Raw genomic sequence first — 19,134 nt, 5'->3', positions numbered from 1 at the left:
TAAATTTGTTTATTTATTTTTGGCTGCGTTGGGTTTTCATTGCTGCATGCGGGCTTTCTCTAGTTGCAGCGAGCGGGGGGCTACTCTTCGTTTCCGTGCATGGGCTTCTCATTGAGGTGGCTTCTCTTGTTGTGGAGCACGGGCTCTAGGCACGCGGGCTTCAGTAGTTGCAGCACGTGGGCTCAGTAGTTGTGGCTCGCGGGCTCTAGAGTGCAGGCTCAGTAGTTGTGGTGCATGGGCTTAGTTGCTCTGCGGTACGTGGGATCTTCCCAGACCAGGGCTCGAACCCGTGTCCCCCGCACTGGCAGGCGGATTCCTAACCACTGCACCACCAGAGAAGTCCCGAAAGCAGGGTCTTGAAATGACATCTGTACACTCAGGTTCATAGCAGCGTTATTCACAATATCCAAAAGATGGAAACAAGCCAAGGGTCCACCGACATGTCTGATGGGACATTATTCAGCCTTAAAAACAAAGGAAATTCTGACACCCGCTACAACGTGGATGAATCCTGGAGACATGGGGCTAAGAGAAATCAACTGGTCACGAAAAGAGAGGTCCTGTATGATTCCGCTTATGTGGGGTCCCTAGGGGAGTCAAGTTCACAGAGACAAAAAGTAGAAGGGTGGTTACTTCCCAGAGGGACGGGGAATGAATGGGGAGTGAGTGTTTAATGGGGACAGAGCTTCCGTTTCGCAAGATGAAGAAGTTTTGGAGATGACGGTGGCGATGGCTGCACGATAATGTGAATGTACTTGACGCTACCGAACTGTACACTTAAGATAGTTAAGATTGTAAATTTTGGGTTACGTGTCTTTTACCACAATTTTTTCTTTAAAGAGAGAGATTTACATAAAACCTCCAAAGTTCTTCCCTCTGGCTCATCTGGGGTGACTTCCCTCTTGTTAATGGCAGGTCTGTTTGAGAACAGGAGGGATGCATATGCTTCCACGGCCCTCAGGCTTGGCGATATGAAGTGTGAAGACTTATGCGCAGACTGACAGACCTGGACAGCTCTTCTCCCGACCAGCAAGAACCTGTGCGTGACAACGGTAGGAGCTCCCAGGGCTGAGTCACGATGACCCTGCGATCCTAGACACCCACTGAACCTTGCAGTTCCTTTCCTCTTAAACAGCAAGCCTTCGATACACTGACAGCTTCAACAGAGAGGTCCAGAAAGGGGGCAATAAAAAGCCATTATAGAACCAGAATCGGAGAAAGTGAATTCTTCTCACACTCTCGTGGGTCTAGAGGGGCTGCGAAAGCTGCTTCACGATGCATTCGCTCAAAAAAGGAAAAAGAAAAAGTTTGCGAGGGAGAACCCAGTCAACTGCTGGGAGCCCACGACACCCAGGCTCTCACCCTGATGGAAGCCTCTGGAGCTGGTTGCAGGAACAAAAAGGAACAAAATTCACTACAAGACACTAAACCGTTTACAAGAAAAACACACCGTATTGGGGGGTGATGATGAAGGCCATGTTAAAAAGAGGCCACGAAATATCTGGAAAAACAATCCATTAAAAACAAACACACGTGGGACTTCCCTGGTGGCGCAGTGGTTAGGAATTCGCCTGCCAATGCAAGGGACACGGGTTCGAGCCCTGGTGCAGGAAGATCCCACATGCCACGGAGCAACTAAGCCCGTGCGCCACAACTACTGAGCCTGTGCTCTAGAGCCCTCGAGCCACAACTATTGAGCCCGCGTGCCTAGAGCCCGTGCTCTGCAGCAAGAGAAGCAACCGCAATGAGAAGCCCGCGCACCACAACGAAGAGTAGACCCTGCTGGCCGCAACTAGAGAAAGTCCGTGTGCAGCAACAAAGACCCAACACAGCCAAAAAAAAAAAAAGATAATTAAAGTCTTAAAAACAAAACAAAACAAAAACACATGAACAGATCCTTCACTAAAGGTATAGGCGTGAAAAACAAGCCCAGGAAAAGATGCTCAACATCATTCGTTGTTAGGAAGCAGGATAAAACCACGCTGGGATTTCTGTGAAAACTGATGAGAAGGTCTGGAGTTCTCCCACATGGCTCGCAGAAGGCAAGACGGTACTGCCACTTTGGAGAAGTCTGGCCGTTTCTCATACAGTTCAACTACCTTACCGAATGACCTGCAACCCCATCACTAGCTCTTTATCCAAGTGAAATGAAAACTTGTGTGGACACAAAAACTTGTACATGATTATCTGTAATGGCTTTTTTCCTAAAGACCCCAAACTCGACAACCCAACAATCCAAACGCACCTCACTAGGGGAATAGAAAACAAACTTAGGCACAACCGTACGACGGAACATCACACAGCACTGAAAAGGAGCAAAGGACGCATACAGAGAACACCACGGAGGACCCCAAGCGCATCTTGTATGCTTTCATTTGTAGGACATCCTGGAAAAAGCAAAACTATAGAGGCAGAAACAGATGAGCAATTCCGGGGGCTGGAGGTCTGGGGAGAGGCTAGCTACAAAATGACATGTGGGAATCCTGGGTGGGAGGTGATGGTTGTGGTGGTGATTGTATGACCCCACGTATTTGTCAAAAGTAGCAGAACTGTACACAGAAAAAGTGAATTTTACTCCATGTACCTTTTACTCTATGTACATTTAATATAAAATTAAAAAAATGTATATATATACATCTCTAGAGAGTTTGTGATTTTAGACCCAAAACAAGGATTAAGGGCCATATCGTCCAATTCAGAAGCCGCTAGTCACATCTGGCTCTCTACACTTATACTCTAACGAAAATGAAATAAAATGAAACCCTTCCTTGTGAAACGCGGCACGAGCCACATTCCAAGAGCTGGATCTGGAGACCCACGTGGCCAATGGCTGCTGTACTGAACAGTGCAGATGAAGAAAGTTCCCATAACTGCAGAAAGTTCTGGACGGTGCTGCTCTGGGGGCGGGGTGTGGCTGGGCTGCGTCTGCCCCCTCCTCCCTTCATCCTCCAAAGTCAGGGAATCACACCAACGTGGTCCGGGCAGAGCCATACGACACCCCCGCAAAAAGCGCCGATGGGGTCACCCTCCTGCCCTGAGCCGAAGGGGTCCTCGCTTGGCCTGCTGTTCCCCATCCCAAGACAGGGGCCCAGTGGAAACCCCTCCACCTGGTCCTGGCTGGGCCTGAAGGTGGGCAGATGGGCTGGGAAGCCTCAGAATCTGAAAGCGGCGGGTCCACACTCACAGCTTCGAGGGCCTGAAGCTCGACGTGCATCTGGCAAATGAGCGATGAGCCCAGAGCGTTCTCTGTGCTTTCAGCGTCCCCTTCCTCTTCCTGTCTGCTGAACGTCACTTCCTGCTGCTTCTATATCCTTCTGGATCCTCTCTGCATCCCCAGTGCTGCTTCCTGTCTGCCCACTGAGTCCCTGGGGCCTTACATCACACAGTGATGGGCCTCTGACCACTCCCGAGAAGGACCGCATTTTTGTATCACTACAGAAGATAGAGACAGACAGACAGAATGATCCTCCAAGAAACTTCCTCACCCATCTGAGGCCCCCAAAACCTGAGAGAGACATGGCCCCTGTGTCCTCAGCTCACGTGGAACAGGTGGGCTTGTTTTTCTTTTCAGCCTCCCCTGGCCACCCTGTCATTTAGAACCGATCGTATTTCTTAAACGCTAATTCAGGAAAAGACATGTCTGACTTCGACACCACAGGAAACTTGTTCAGACAAAGCCGGGGTGAAAACTACTCTTGACAGAACACTCGGGTGTTGGCACTCAGGAAAAAAAAAAGATGTTCTGTGTGTTACTCATCCGTGGCTGTGTAACAGCAAACGGTTCCAAAACGTAGCAGCTGAAACCAATCAACGTGTACCATCTCACAGTGTCAGTGCGTCAGGAATTTGGGGGTGACCCAGTGGGGTGGTCCTGGCTCGGGGTCGCTCGTGAGACGCTGGCAGGGCTGCGTCTTCCAGACGTTCGCCTGAGCCTGGAGGATTCTCCATGTCAAGACAAAGCGGAACGAAGGTGCTGGGGGAGGGGCGCCAGCCCCACCGCTAACCAGCTCTGTGCCCTCGAACAAGTTACTTGGCCACTGGGCCTCAGTTTCCTCTGCTGTGAAATGGGCTTAGGGCTGTTGGAGGACACTGAGAGAGTCACTCCTGTGACCTCAACAAATGCAGAGTGTTTTGTAAAAATAGACTTGGAAATAAGGAAAGCAAGACTCTTAGCCCGAGGGCCAGCTCCGCAGAAGCCCCCAGAAGCTGCTCAGCCAGGCGAGCCTCACAGAGAATAGAAAGAACGCGCGATGCCTGTTTTCCTCCCCTGATGGAAGGAAGCTCAAGGGGATTTGGTTTTTTCCTGATCTTTACTGTGAAAACCTGGCAGGGCTTCGAGTGGTAAAACTCATGGCAGTGTCAGGGCCCCCAGGACGGGCCCCCAGGAGTGTGTGATCTGTCCACCCAGCCCTGGGTCCCCCCCACCGTTTCCTGTTCTCTGGCTTCGTGCATCGTGACTCTGCATTCGTCCGTCTGTCCAAACAACCTAGGGCGGCGGTTTGTCCTGTGACCTCACTGCTCTGGCAGATCTAAGACGAGTTTTGATTCTTCAGCTCGTCTAGCTTTTTTCTTGCGTGGCTGGGAGCGGTGTGTTATGGACCAATGTAAGCTCCGTGCGTGCAGGAATGGAAACAGAGGTCATTCCAAGCAGTAATTCAGCAGCTCTGTTTCTGCTTCTCCGCAGAGGTTTTTGTGCTGTTATTTCCACCACAAACAGGCTCAATCCTCTAAGCGCTCAGGGGCCCGCTCTTCTGGAGAGACATCCGATGGGCTGCATAAGTCACCTTTGTACCCGGTGAACAGGTCACGCCAGGTTTTTAAATCAGCGGCTTGAAGTCAGGCCCTCCGAGTGCCCAGTCAGTGGTGTCATCCCAGTGGAGGGTCCCCACTGCAGACAAAACCAGCCCCTGACTGATGAGCCACTGGGGTTGTGCCCTCGGCGGGAGCCTTTGCTACAACCCTGAGGATGCAGCTGGGCAGAAGCGATGGTCCTTCTAAGGCTTCACGACCCAGAATACACGCAGAAACCCCCGAGGGATAATTTATAGCCGCTTTATCATTTATAGCTCTTGAGCACTGGAAGTGGGACCCAGCCAAAGTGAGATGTGCTGTCCGTGTAAAACACACGACACACCGATTTCAAAGACTAGTTAAAAAAAAAGAAAGGGCAAAAGGTTATTCATAGCATTTTATATATTTATATTGGTTATAGTTTGAAATGATAATTTTTTGGATATATTGGGTTAAATAAAATGTACTACCCAGATTAATTTCACCTGTTTCTTTTTACCATTTTAATGCAGTTACTGGAAAATAAAAAATTACCTCTGTGCCTCACATTTGTGGCTTATATTATACTTCTATCAGACGGGACTGTTATAGACCAAGGCAACTTTTTTGTCCCAATGGATGTTTCTGTCTCAGTTATGACGGTGCTCTGAGTTTGTGTTTTAGCAGAGCTCGGGCTGACCCCTATCAGTCTGGTGTCTTTGTATCATGTGGATTCCTTCCTCTTTGGTTATCAGAGCACTTTGGGGGAGTGTTAATGTCCAAAGGGTCTGTGTTTGTGGCTGGATCAGACAAGGGAGGTGGAGAGATTTAAAAGCGCACATCGACCACTTGGTGAGCTTCGCCGTCTCCGCCACTGGGTGCTTCGGTTTTCTGCCATGGAAACCGACTCTGGCCAACTTCAACAAAAAGGGAATGTGTTGGCATGATGCTAGGTTGGTCACAGAACTGGAGAAAGCCGAGGTCCAGCTTTCAGAAAGGGCTGGAGTCAGGGCAGCCCTGGGGATTTAGCTGCAAAAACCGCAAGGCGGGTCTCCCAGGATGCCCGCGCTGGGATTAACCAACTCCAAGCTTCCCCCTTTCTTGCATCATTCCATAGGAGATTGGAATTCCCAGGAGAAAGCAGCTGACGGGTTTAGGGAGGTTCTGTGCCCAGGCCTGGGCCAAAGGAGGGCAGGCACCAGGCGGGGCCGGCCCTGGAAGGCGTCATGCAGCCCATGCTGTGGGGCTGGCCCGTCCACGAAGCAGTCTGGTTACTGTTAGCAGAAGGGGCGGGGACGCAGAAAAGGCAAACAATAGACGTCCACCTCCTCATTCCAACTGGATTTCGTCAGGGACCCGCCAAGAACTCAGCCAATTCAGCATTTTTTCAAATACTCTTAAGCGCATCTTTTAAAACTTTTAATTGTGGGAACGTTGAACACATAGACAAAAGAAGACAGAATAATACAACATACCTCCATGTGCCCAAAACCCAGCTCCAGCGGGGATCCGTATACACAGCCTTGTTTCATCTATAAGCTGCCCAAATCCTCTCGTATTATTTTGAAGCCAATCTCAGGCATTATATCATTTCCTATAATTCAGTGCGTATCCCTAAAAGATAAGAGTTGGTTTTTAAAAAAAATCACCACGATAATCCGTGAAAGAATCCTAATCCTGCCTTAACAGTATACAATTTTTGGCCAGTGTTTAGATTTTCATCTTCTCATAACCTTATTGAGGGATAATTTACCTCAATTGAGGTATAATTTACATACCACAAAATTCACACACTGTAACGTACAGTTGGACAAACTTTTGGAGAATTGCACAGTTGTTCAATAACCACCCCAATCCAGTTTCAGAATATTTCTGTCACCCAAAAAGTTCCCTCACGCCCATTTGCGGTCGATTCTCACTCTGACCTTCAGCGTCAGGCAAACACAGATATGCTTTTTTCTCTAGGGTTTTTCCTTTTCTACCTATTTCCCATACACAGAATCACACACTATGTGGCCTTTTGTGTCTGGTTTCTTACGCAAAGCGCAAGGTTTTGGGGTTCATCCATGTTGCACGGATCAGCAGTTCATCCCTGTTATTGCTGACAATGCTTTGCTGTATGAATATACCACCGTTTAAGAAAAGAAATCAGTCCACAAGTTGAGAGACACACGTGTTGTTTCCAGTTTGGGTTTTAGTAAAACTTCTGCTATAAACTTTTATGCACTACTTGTTGACATGTGTTTTCATTTCACTCCAGTAGATTTACAGGGGTGGAATTGCTGGGTTACACGCCGAATGTATACTTAACTTTTAAAGAAATTACCAGACCGTTTTCCCAAGTGACTGCAGCATTTTATGTTCCCAACAACGAGTGAGGATTCTCTTAATCTCTTTTAGTCCATGTTTTCCCTCCGCCTCCTTTTTTCCCCCTTTCGATTTATTTTTAAAAACGGGGTCACTTGTTCATTAAAGTTTCCCAGAGTCTGTTTCCCACTTTTGCTGGTTGCATCTCATGGAGTCTAAGTTCATCTGAGCTAAAACAAACAAACAAAAACAAGATTAAGCCGCACGTACAGTCAGTACACAAAGTGCAAAGCTTAAAGTTTAAGAGAGTTGGTAGAGATAAATCCCGGTTTTAATTCTGAGCTTCCTAACAGTCCAAAGAAGGAAAGAGGTTTGGTTACAAGAGTCACTGTCCATAGGATGAAAACAAACTGACTGCTCTGAGGAAGCTGGCTTTTTCCTGCCAGAGACGAAAGAGAAATTTCCACCATGATTCCCTCTTCCTTATTAGGGACGTGGTAGGAGTTCGAGGGGCAGCGCCCTGACTGGTGACCCAGCCAGTGCACGACAATGTTCTTTGTCGGGGGATGTCAATGATTAAAAAAAAAAAAAAAAAAAAAGCCAGTAGGCTCCTTTGGGATCTGATGAGGTAACATAACAAGTCAGACTCCCAATTCCAGGTCAAAAAAGGCAACTTTTAACCGCAGAATTCAGGTCCTCACCTGAGTGTCCATCATCCAAGCCCCAGTGCTGTGTTGCTGGGAGGAGAAAGAAACATTGTTATAACATAAAGATAACTCCCAACAAAGTACCTACTATATTAGCTGCCCTTTCAGGTCTGTACCAAACCTCCCCACAAAACACAAAAATACACAAACAAAAACAACCCACTGTCAATTCATCTTTTTTTTTTTATTAATTCATGTAGATTTGATTTACAGTATTGTGTTAGTTTCAGGTGTACAGAATAGTGATTCAATTCTTTTTGATTCTTTTCCATTATAGGTTATTACAAGATATTGAATACAGTTCCCTGTGCACTAAAGTATGTTGTTTATCTATTTTATATACAGGAATGTGTGCCTGCCAATCCCGAGCTCCTAATTTATTCTCCCCCCCCACCGCTTTCCCCTTTGGTAACCGTAAGTTTGTTTTCTATGTCTGTGAGTCTGTTTCTGTTTTGTAGATAAGCTGATAAGCAGCCTTTAAATGCAGATTGTAAGCACAGTCCTCTGTGCCCATTCTCTCACCCTCAAGTGACAAACGGGCAAGTGTCTGAGATGTAGGGGGACAATGCCCAGCAGATAAGTGGCACCTTCCTGAGGAGGGTGACTTTCTCGACCAGCTTCCCACGCGGTGGTCCTGCCTCTCCCCACGAGGCCACATTTGGCCAGCTTATCTCGGAGGCCCAAGAAGAGACCCCCCCAGTAAAGGAGACGTTTGGCCCTGACCTTGCTTGTTGCAAACCTGGCTTAGATAAACTCACGTCCTTTGCATCCTGTTTTTCTTCTAAGTGTCAGCTGTACATCAGGGTCCATCTCAGCAGTTTTCTCTCCCTCCCTCCTTTCTCACTGCCCACATCACGCCTTGGGGGTCTCCATGGTGACGAAGGGCACTGGACAAGAGCGACTTTTCACCCCAAGAAACTTGAACATGGAGTTCCTGGCTTACTTGAAGCCTCACTGTTTATTCCAAGTCCGGACTTCCCGGCAGGAGCTAAATAATTTCAATATCTTATATTTTTGTAGCAATTTATAAATGTAAGATGTGAGAGAATGAATTCGAATCCAAGCCCCAGGAGGGCGGGGACCGTCTTTTGTTTGCTGTGGCATCCCAGCACCCGTAACAGAGTTTGTGCGCAAACTGTTGTTTGAATGGATGCATGACTATGAATGTACCGCCATTCTACGGGATGTAGGAGATGTTCCTGTGTTTCTACAAAATTTAAAAATAATTCTTTGAGTGCAGAGGGGGTGCAAAACTCAGTTTCTCTCTTGCTGACGTCCTCCCTCTAACCCGGAGGTGTGCAGGGCCTAGATGTCCCGCAGGAGGGCTCAGGCCTTTAGCCCACACTGAGCTTTGCTGATACGTCCTTTGACCAAGACCAACGCGCTCAAGGACCCCGCAGCTTTGTGGCCAAATTCAGACACAGCAATTTTTGCAAGGCTGGAGGCCTGGTTTGTGGGGTCCAGCCTTCGCATGTGCGGCCCTGATCCCTTCTTGGGGCTCTCCAAGAGAGCAAGACTTGGGTCCCCGTGGCTCACAGCACCCCGAAATCTGGCACCTTCCTTGATCTTGGTTTGTGACCCCTCCTCTGGGAGGGGCTGGGAGCCACCGCTTCTGGGAACTTTTCTCTCTCCTTCTCCCTCTTCGGAGGCCCTAGTATAACCCCTCGTTGAAAACTTAGGCTTCACTTCTGCAACCCAAGCTCACCTAAAACAAGAGGACGCAAAGCCCGGCTACTTTCAAAAATAAACACAGAGAGGACAAAAATACAAATTTATATATCAGGAAACACCCTGCCGCAGACATCTGAGGAGCCTGTCTTCATGTCTTATCATTTTCAAAGTTGCTGTTGTTTTTTAAAAACATCTGATTTGCTTGCAGAGGCCAACACAGAGGGAGGTGTCATCAGTTCCATTTTACAGGCTGGAGGCTGAGGTTCCAACAGGACTGGTGAGGTGCCCTCGCCTTGCAGAGGTGGGCCTGCAGCCCAGGGTTCTCAGGGTCTTTCCCACCCTCATGAGGGGATTAGAGACTGCTGTCATGGCCACGCAGACTTGAGTCTCATCTAAGCCCCCAGAAGCTGCTAGTGAAACATTAACCAGGCTCGTCCCAGCAGATCTTCCCCTACCAGAACGACAGCTCTCCCTTCTGGGTCACAATTTACTTTAGTTGACATTTATTGAGCACCTATTGTGTGCCAGGCACTGTGCTGGGAGTCTTAGGTATATTATTTAATTCTCTAAGCAAGCCGGTGAAAGACGTTATTAGCAGCTCCATTCCAACAGGGCCCCAAAGTGAAACTAAGATCTAGAGAAGGGAAATGACTTGCCTGAGGGCACGTTGCTGGTGGGACGGGCTGAACTGAGGCTTAGCTCTCGGGCCATCCGATGCTAAAGCCCCCTCCAGCTCTTGGTACTCCCTGCTCTTTGCAAAGGGATGGAAACAATTAATTGGAGGAGAAGTTACTAAAATACTTAAGCAAAAGCTTTCCCTTTGTACTTTCTACAAAATGCTCTGTAACGCATGCAGATGATACTATGCCTGTGTCCTCAGGTTAATGGAGCTGATGGCATGTGGGTGTGCTGGGTGCATGGACAGGCCCTGGAGTCAGAGCCCCTTAGGGTCCAAATGCAGCTCCAACACTTAGAAAGTGCAGGGCCCTGGGCAAGGCACTTAGTCTCCACGGGTCTCAGTTTCCCCTCTTCACACGAACCTCCAGCCCACAGAAGGGCCATGCATCCAGGGCATGGTGCGCAGCCCAGAAGGTAAGCAAGCTCTCCCCACGTGCTACTGAGTGTCAGGATGACCCAGATGCAACTGCCACTCAGAACTGGGCAAACGCGGTCCATCGGTGTTCCTTTCACATGGTTCAACCTACACTTATAATCGAAACTGAAGTTGAGGGTCTTCCCTGGTGGCGAAGTGGTTAAGAATCCGCCTGCCAATGCAGGAGACATGGGTTTGAGCCCTGGTCCGGGAAGATCCCACATGCCACGGAGCAACTAAGCCCGTGCACCACAACTACTGAGCCCACGTGCCACAACTACTGAAGCCCACGCGCCTAGAGCCCGTGCTCTGCAACAAGAGAAGCCACTGCTATGAGAAGCCTGCACGGTGCAACAAAGACCCAACACAGCCAAAAATAAATAAATAAATATAATTAAAAAAAAAAAAAGACTCTGCCTTCCAATGCAGGGGGTGTGGGTTCAATCCCTGGTCGGGGAGCTAAGATCCCACGTGCCTCGGGGCCAAAAACCGAAACATGACAGAAGCAATGTTGTAACAAATTCAATAAAGACTTTAAAAAATGGTCCATATCAGAGAAATCTTAAAAACAAAACAAAACAAAATGGAAGTTGAAACAAATCGGCCCAAGGGTGGGAGTTGAACTGGAAATTTTCAGAGCTCCAAACAGGGAAGAGGATGAAATAAAGACAGTGAGAGAAAACGAAACTGGGCTTTGGTGACTTGTGCGCTGTAGGTAGGAAATGCTCATTTCTCATTCTGCTCTAGGTATATACATTCCTAGTTTTGAAGTCGGAGAAAAGGAAAAAGCAAACGTAGCTTCCCACATCTATGGGGAAACCTGTATCCGAGAGAAGGCAAGGGAATTCAAGAAGCCCTAGCTTTCAGCCCTGCTCCGGCCGTGTGTAAGAAGAGCAGTCGTACTAAACACACACGGCGCTAGGGTGAGGGAAAGCAGAAGAGACGCGGCCTCCTGCTTCGGGTGGACCTTGCGGATACCTAAGCGGCATCTCGTCCCTACGCAGTTTAACCTACCCATGCTTCAAGGGAAAGAACAAGTTGGCTAAGAGAGTCTTACGAAGTTTAAGTTAATCGAAAGATTGAAACTTCAGGACATGATGTCGCCTCCCTCTTTTTATGTTTTTTGTTGCCAAAAAGAACGGGCAGCGAGCTGTTGAGATTCAAGTGAGTCAGCACACTGACTTACCGGCTTTGAAATCCTCCCTAGCAAGTGTTTTCCTACCAAGCAAAGAGTAGTGAATGCAGGCACCGAAGGATATTTACAATAAACCTAGGATACGATAATTACCATCTGAGAAAAGCGCCAAATACATACGAGATTCATTAAAAAAGAAAAGAAATGAAATACAGGCCCCAAGATTCCTGAACCCCTCTCAAAAGTAAGAACTGAAAACCCCGATTCCCACTCGTGTAGAGCCTTATTGGACTGTAAACACAGAAAGGAAAATAGAACCTATGTAAAACTGCCACGTCTCATGTGGTGGGAGGGGTCACTGCCCAGGCCCTCGGCTATAGGATTTAAGTAGCCCCTGAAGATTTGAAACACTGAAGGATGGGCGTGATTCTCCCCTTCGGGCTGCCAGAGAGGAATCACTGTTTGAATGAGGAAAACAGGCAGCATGCCCTAAGGGAGCCCACCGTCAGAGGACCGGCTTCTCGTCACAACCCTGATGACAGCCGTGTCTCAGGCAATGCCCGCGGGTAGTTAGTGGTTACAGCCTGGAGTTAAAAGGGCAAAACCACCAGCAGCCTCCCCTATGGCCATTCTGCCCTTTTCCCTAATTTTTCCTGGGATGGTAATGAGCCCAGCTAAAAAACTACATTTCCCATCCTTCCTTGAAGCCAAGTGCGGCCATAAGACATAAGTAGGGTTAATGCATTTGATGAAGACACAGGTTTAGGACGACCAACTCATTGCCTATACGTTCTGAATTTCAGCCACGAAAACCCTGTATCCCGGGAGACTCCTCAGCCCTGGACAAACTGGGACGGCTGGTCATCCCAGTCGAAGGCTCTGTGAAAGGCGAGATGGCAGGTGGCACGTGCCGGCTCCCGTCTGCCCGTCCCCTCTTGATGCACGGGGTGTGGACTCAATCCTAGAGGTGACGATGAATCGACAGACATGAAGACAAGAGCCGCCAAGTTATGTTAGCGGCAAGAGCTTGACAGGAAGAACCGTTAACTAGGTCCAAAGCTGTTACAAGCTAACGGAAAGGGTACAAAGAGAACTCTGTCTCTTGGAGGTCGGGACTAAACGAGGTGGATGATTCGGTGGTGGTGATGGGGGCACGACAGGAAGGGTTTGGGATTATGGAGATGTAGGAAGTCAGAGGGAGCTGACACTCTGGTTCCCGAGGCGGGGTGGGCTGGCTGTGCTGGTGGTCCCGAGGGGTCACAGTGAGTCGTTTCCATAGGCGTTCGAAAAGCAGAAGACAAGAAGCTGCTGCTACCCAACGGAACTGACGATGCAGCAGCAGAGAGGCTTTGCTAGAACAGAGTTTATGGGAGCAAGGAGCTGGTGCAGACCTAACGCGGAGGAGCCCTTCTTTCCTTCCCCTTCCCTGCCTCGCAGGCTTGGTCTAGCGCCACCTATTGGCAGATCCTGCCAGGGAGCCGGCTGGCTAAACAGAAGCGCGGTGTGCAGGTCTCAGCCGCAACTCCACAGAGCCCCAGGCTAGGACGATGGGTTTGGGGCTGAGAGGCCGTAACTTAGTAACTGGCACACCTTCCCCGGTCACATCACCTTCCCTTCCCCCCAGGAGGAAACCACGGCACCAACTTTTAAGTTGTTTTCTTGCTTTTCCTTAGAGTTTTATCACATACCCATGCAACCCTGAATGACGTGTTTTGATTTTCCTGTTTTTAAACATTTAATGATTGGAATTAAACTGCCTATGATCTATCCTGTCTGGCTTTTTACAGTCGAATTGGAGATGCACCCATGTTTTGCAGGTGGAGGTAGTTCATTCATCTCCAATGCTTTACTGGATTCCGTTGCGTGAACGGGCCGCACTTTATTCATTCAACTGTCGATGGACATTTTTAGCTACGACTCTGAGGACAGTTCCTGTACGTGTTTCCTGAAGCCCGTGAGCACACGTTTCTCCAGGTGGTTCTCAAAGTGTGGCCCCCAGGTCAGCTGCATCAGCATCATCTGGGAGGGAACTTGTTAAGGATGCAGACCCTGGAGCCCTACCCCACACCTCCTGACTCATTCTGGGAATGGGGCCCAGAAGCCCTCTGGGGGATTGTGACGTCGGCTAACGTTAGAACCACTTTCCTAGGTTACACATCCAGAAGTGGATTTGTGAGTCATCGGACATTTTTCTAGACAATGTCAAACTATTTCCCAAAGTCACTGTACCAATCTGTGCTCCCACCTGTGCTGTCTTAGAGTCCCCATGGCTGTCTGTCTTTGTGACCACTTGGCTGGGTTTTGCCGGTCTGGAAGGTAAAGAGATCTCTCACAGTTTTAACGGGCACGTGGATAACTTCCAGTGAGGGTGAGCACCTTTCTCCGAAGCCTCTTGGCCCTTTGTGTGAAGTGCCCATTTTCTCCTATGGGGTTGTCTATTTTTCGTTATCAGTTTGAAGTTCTTTACATATTTGGAAAACTGGTTTTTCTTGGTTATGTTTGTTGCAGGTATCTTCTACCGCTCTGAGACCGGCCTTCTCACCTCAGTTTTCTCTTTGTTGCCATTCTTTGATGAACAACTTCTTGATTTTAATTATCGCTATTTTTATGATGAATGCTTTTAATGACTTAAGAAATCATTCCCTACCCCAAAATCCTGAAGATGGTCTCTAATGTCTTTTAAAAACTTTGTAGCTTTGCGTTTCACATTTAATTCTTTTTTTTAATAAAGTATTTTTAAAAAAATTTTTATTTATTTTTGGCTGCGCTGGGTCTTCGTTGCTGCACACAGGCTTTTCTCTGGTTGCGGTGAGCGGGGGCTACTCTTCATTGCGGTGCACGGGCTTCTCATCGTGGGGGCTTCTCTTGTTGCGGAGCACGGGCTCTAGGCGCGTGGGCTTCAGTAGTTGTGGCACACGGGCTCAGTAGTTGTGGTGCACGGGCTTGGCTGCTCCGCGGCATGTGGGGTCTTCCCGGACCAGGGCTCGAACCCGTGTCCCCTGCGTTGGCAGGCGGATTCTTAACCACTGTGCCACCAGGGAAGCCCCACATTTAATTCCTGAATCCATCTGCAATTGATTTTTGCATGTGATGTGAGGTACGGCTTCCATTTCGTTCTCTTTTTCCACGTGAATACCTAATTTTCTTAGCACCACTGATTGAAAACTACGCCTCTGCAGTGCCACTTCTGCCATCAATTGTTTATGCACGTGGATCTGTGTCCGAGTGCTCTGCTGTTTCATTGGCATATCTGTGTGTACTGGAATGGATACCGCGCTGTACAGGACACCCTGTCACCTCCTCTGCTGCCACTCTCCGCAGAAGGATCCATCCTCTCAGAGGAGCTCAATGCCCTCGAGTTGAGTTGTTCCTTTGCGCCGATATCGTTACAGCCGGATGAGGTTAACAGCGTTGTCTGTCATTTTGCTTTGGCTCACACGTTTCCGTGGGTGTTTCACGCCCTCTCCCCACACAGCATCCCTGGCTGTTGACACCCTCCCCTTCCTCCAAGGCCCCTGCAAGGCCGACACCGCTGATCACCTGCGGCCAGAAGGGAGCCCTTCCTCCTCAGACACACCTGCAGTAGGACGTCTGTGTGAGTTTGCCGGGGCTGCCGTAATAAAGCACCACAGACAGAGTAACTTAAACCACAGAAATACATTATGGCGCAGTTTGGGAGGCCAGAGGTCTGAGATCAGGGTGTCGGCAGCGTCGCGCTTCCCCTGCAGGCTGGAGGGAAGGGTCTGTCCCGGCCTCTCTCCCACCTGCTGGCAGTTCCTTGGCTTGTGGCAGCCTAACTCTAGTCTTCCCAGGGCATCCTCCTGTGTGCCTGTCTGTCTCCATTTTCCCCTTTATATAAGGACACCAGTCATCTTGGATTTGAGGCCCACCCTACTCTGATACAGTTTCATTTTAACTAATTACATCTACGACCACCCTATTCCCAAAGAAGGTCCCATTTCGAGTTACTAGCATTTGGGTTTCAACAGGTGAATTTCTCAGGGACACAATTCAACTCGTAACAACAACGGATCATCTGAAACCGGGACACTCTGGAGAGTGAACCAGGACACTCATGATAATTAACCCAGGATCACGGCTTAGACCGCGAGTGCTGGGGATGGGCCACGATGCGTCGGTTACCCCACGAAGGGAGAAGCCAGGGGATCCCCATCACGCAAACCTTTAGCATTGGCACTGGCTCACGGGGGAGGCTTTGACTGCAAATGACAGGAAGCCCAGCTTGACGTGGCTCCAGCACGCGGCAGGATTATGACCTTCCAGACGAGAACTCAGGAGAAAGGGCGGCCCTAGGATGACCGACTCCGTGACTCAGGGATGCCAGGAAGGACGCAGCTTCTGGCCAGCACGGGGCTCCTTTGTCCTAGATGGATCGACTCTTGTGATTTTGAGGTGGCTGCAGGGGCCTGAGGCCCCTCCTCTTCCCAAACCAGGATCTGGAGACCGTCTCTGCTTCGTGCATCTCTTTTCTAGGAGCAAACACTTCTCTCAGGACCTCCCTCCCCCAGCCCACTTCCCCTCACGTCTCATTTGCCGAAAAGACACCACATGCCTCTGTTTAAACCACTTCCAGGCGAGGGGTTTGCGACCACCATGCTTTTCTTAGCCCGATCATGGGTTTCTCTTAGGAGCTGGGCCCCAGCTCTCCTGAAGCCGGTGGAAAGATGGTACAGGACAAGAATCTGGGTTCTCGCGGCAGGAAAGACAGAAGGGTGGAGAGGAGGCCGCTAGGTTGGCAACTACAACGCATTTGCCGCAAGAGGAGAGAGACCAGGGTCCCGGAGACCAGCAGCATCTCAGGGACAGGCAGGGGAGGTTTTCACGGCTGGGCATGGCAGCGGAAAGCCAGGAACCATGGATGTTTAAGGCGGTATTCTTTCTAGTACATTTATTAAATGTAATGTTCGGGGAAGTTGGCAGCAGTACCCACGTCTCCTAAGGTGGAAAGTGGGATAATTGAGGTCAGATCGTTTCGTTTATTGCCCTGGTCTGAAATCATTTCACACCGATTTGCTCTGCAATTCAGCGTCACTACAGAGTATCAATGAGGAAAAGGCCATCAGTAACAATGACCGTTACCAAGCAACAAGCAGCCATAGCAAGAATTAAATAAAAGGAACGTAAATGGACCCGTCAACTCAATCACCAGAAAAAGGCAGCATATGGGAGAAAAAGAATAGGAGAAAGTTTTCCCAGTTTCTGTTCAATTTCATTGAGAAAAACTACATGCCACGATGCAACATACGGTCGCTGCAGAAAATTAGGAAAATATGTATCAGAAAGAAACTAATCACAGGCATGACTTTACCACTGACGGCTTTTAAGAGTTGGGTGCATTTTCTTCAGAACACACACATGCTCAGTTTCCTATCTTGCTTTTTCTACTTCACTTTATACAGTGTTTCCCCACGTTATTAAAAATCCCTAGTGGACATCATGTTAAGTAACTGCATACCACAGGCATTGATCAATTACTCTTTCCAAAACACTATAAATTGGTGCTTTGGAAGGAAGGCACAGGGGAAAGGAGGTGAGTTGAGAACCTAAGCGCCAGCCCTTCCTCACTGTTCTCCTTGTAAGGCCAACTGGCCTGAGGCAGGGGAATGCAATCAGACTCACAGGTTGAAACTGCCCTGGAGACTTTCCGGACCACCCAGTTCCAGGAACTGACCTGGGGACTTTCCACCCGGCCCAGCCTTCCCGCCCTTCGAGGGACGGGACTAACGGTCCCCCAGGATACCCGAAAAGACCACCAAATAAAGAATAACCTGCGTCCTCCCGGATTCGCCACACCCCTTTCCCTTCTTCCCCTATAAATTCTGCCCAAACCCTCGTCCGGGCGCGACTTCTCTGGCCCCTTTCTCTCGGACCAGTGAACCTCGCCCGGGAGCGTTCCCAACTAAAGCTTGTTTAAGCTCTCCTCCGTCTTTGGTGCCGTTCCTTACACTCCCGTGCTGAGTTCTGACCTGAGGTCAAAGGTGTGGCATCTTGCTAATCTCCCGTTTGGGAAAAATAAAAACCTGTGCTGGGGACGGGGTGGGAGGGAGGTCTCTGAATTTTGTGGTGGCAGCCCATGCATTGCTTTGTGCTGCAAACCATAAAGCCAGTACACAAAACGTTCCAATTATTAGTGGCATATATATATTTTTAAGGTCAGCCGTCAAGGGCCTCAGCACTTCCTGGAATCACAGTGAGTGGGCCTTCAGCTGTACCTTAAATTTCCTACCTTCACTGGTGTGATGGCTCCTTCGGAAGCTCTGTAGAGCTATTATTATAATCATCTCTCCTGTTACAGGCTCATTTTATTTAATTAAAAAAAAACAACAAAACCCTCACGATAGCGAAGCTGCAGAAGTACTTTTTAACCGCCATGCTGGCAATGCCCCCGCTGCGCGATTACAGCGCGAGCCAGGCAGGATCACCCGCGTTCCAGTCATTTGACCCCGTTAACCTCCGAGGCATGAGCAGGCATCACCCATCGCAAATCAGGTCGCAGAATCTGCCTCTCAGGTGTTTCTTTCTGAGAAGAGCGCTGCTCACCCTCTTGGGTTGGAGCAGTGCACTGGTGGTGTCATGTGAGACTGTGCTCCCCTGGTCTCCTGGGCGGCAGCACGTGAGAAGCACCCTCCCCCGCGTCCCAAAGCGTGTTCTCATAAATTATTCAAGAGGCCAAGTCCAGGCGAAGGAGCGTGGACTCTGGAGCAAGACAGACCTGGGTTTAAATCCTAGGTTTCCGCTAAGTGGCCTGTTCTCGTGACTAGACCAGGGCAGCTGCTTGGCCCCCGGGAGCCCTGGTGTTCTCACCTGTAAAACAGGAAAATAATACAAGCTCCACGGAACCCAGAACTCAGCAAGGGCTCAGGACTGGACAAAAATGGCTAGTGGGAGGCTTCTGTGCTCAGAGCCCAAGGTCGTGTTCAAGGTGAGACTGGCACGCATAGGGAGGCCGTATCCCGGGCAGGCCAAAATCTGTACCGTGAATCACACCCCTGCCTTGCGAGGCCCAGGATGATGCTTTTTCAATAAACTGCTGTCTCTTTATTCATCTGATTTTCCAAGCTCATGCTCTGCGTTGCTTTTGGACGGACTTCTGCCCTCAAATCTAAATGGATGACATGCCGATGCTCTTTGAGCCAGCTTTTTTCCTCTCCTTTTTTTCCTTCAAATTAAAATTTAACAAAGAGAACTTGCCTGTACTCAGAGGCATAAATGTCTAGGACTGTTGCTCCTGCTGCCTGATAGGGGCCCAGCACCTGAATAAAAAGGCCATTTCTCTCTGTAACAGGACAATTCAGACACAGACACGGGACCAGAGATAACATGGCCCCTGGTCCCTGGGGGGATGAGGGCTTGCTGGGGAAATGCCTGCCTGGTGTTCTGGCCTGGGCCTTCTGTTTAAAAAGAGAAGCCAGGGCTTCCCTGGTGGCGCA

At 49.2% G+C, this 19,134-nt stretch overlaps 1 long non-coding RNA gene across 6 annotated transcripts in view; it reads right to left on the bottom strand.

Moving 5' to 3' along the window:
- Positions 1-19,134, bottom strand: part of LOC137206610 (uncharacterized) — a 175,793-nt gene continuing 156,659 nt past the window's right edge. For 3 of the 6 annotated variants that reach the window (XR_010934737.1, XR_010934738.1, XR_010934739.1), the window contains 3 exons: positions 7,779-7,814; positions 6,246-7,307; positions 1-5,146 (listed from right to left, as the gene is read on the bottom strand). This is a non-coding gene — a long non-coding RNA (uncharacterized lncRNA). The remainder of the gene's footprint in view (positions 5,147-6,245; positions 7,308-7,778; positions 7,815-19,134) is intronic. The other 3 variants (XR_010934740.1, XR_010934742.1, XR_010934741.1) reach the window with 3 other exon arrangements.

The sequence above is a fragment of the Pseudorca crassidens genome, chromosome 15 (assembly GCF_039906515.1).
Source record: "Pseudorca crassidens isolate mPseCra1 chromosome 15, mPseCra1.hap1, whole genome shotgun sequence".
Classification (NCBI taxonomy): domain Eukaryota; kingdom Metazoa; phylum Chordata; class Mammalia; order Artiodactyla; family Delphinidae; genus Pseudorca; species Pseudorca crassidens.
The sequence above is the reverse complement of the archived record's forward strand: the minus strand, read 5'-3'. Positions and strand labels throughout refer to the sequence as shown.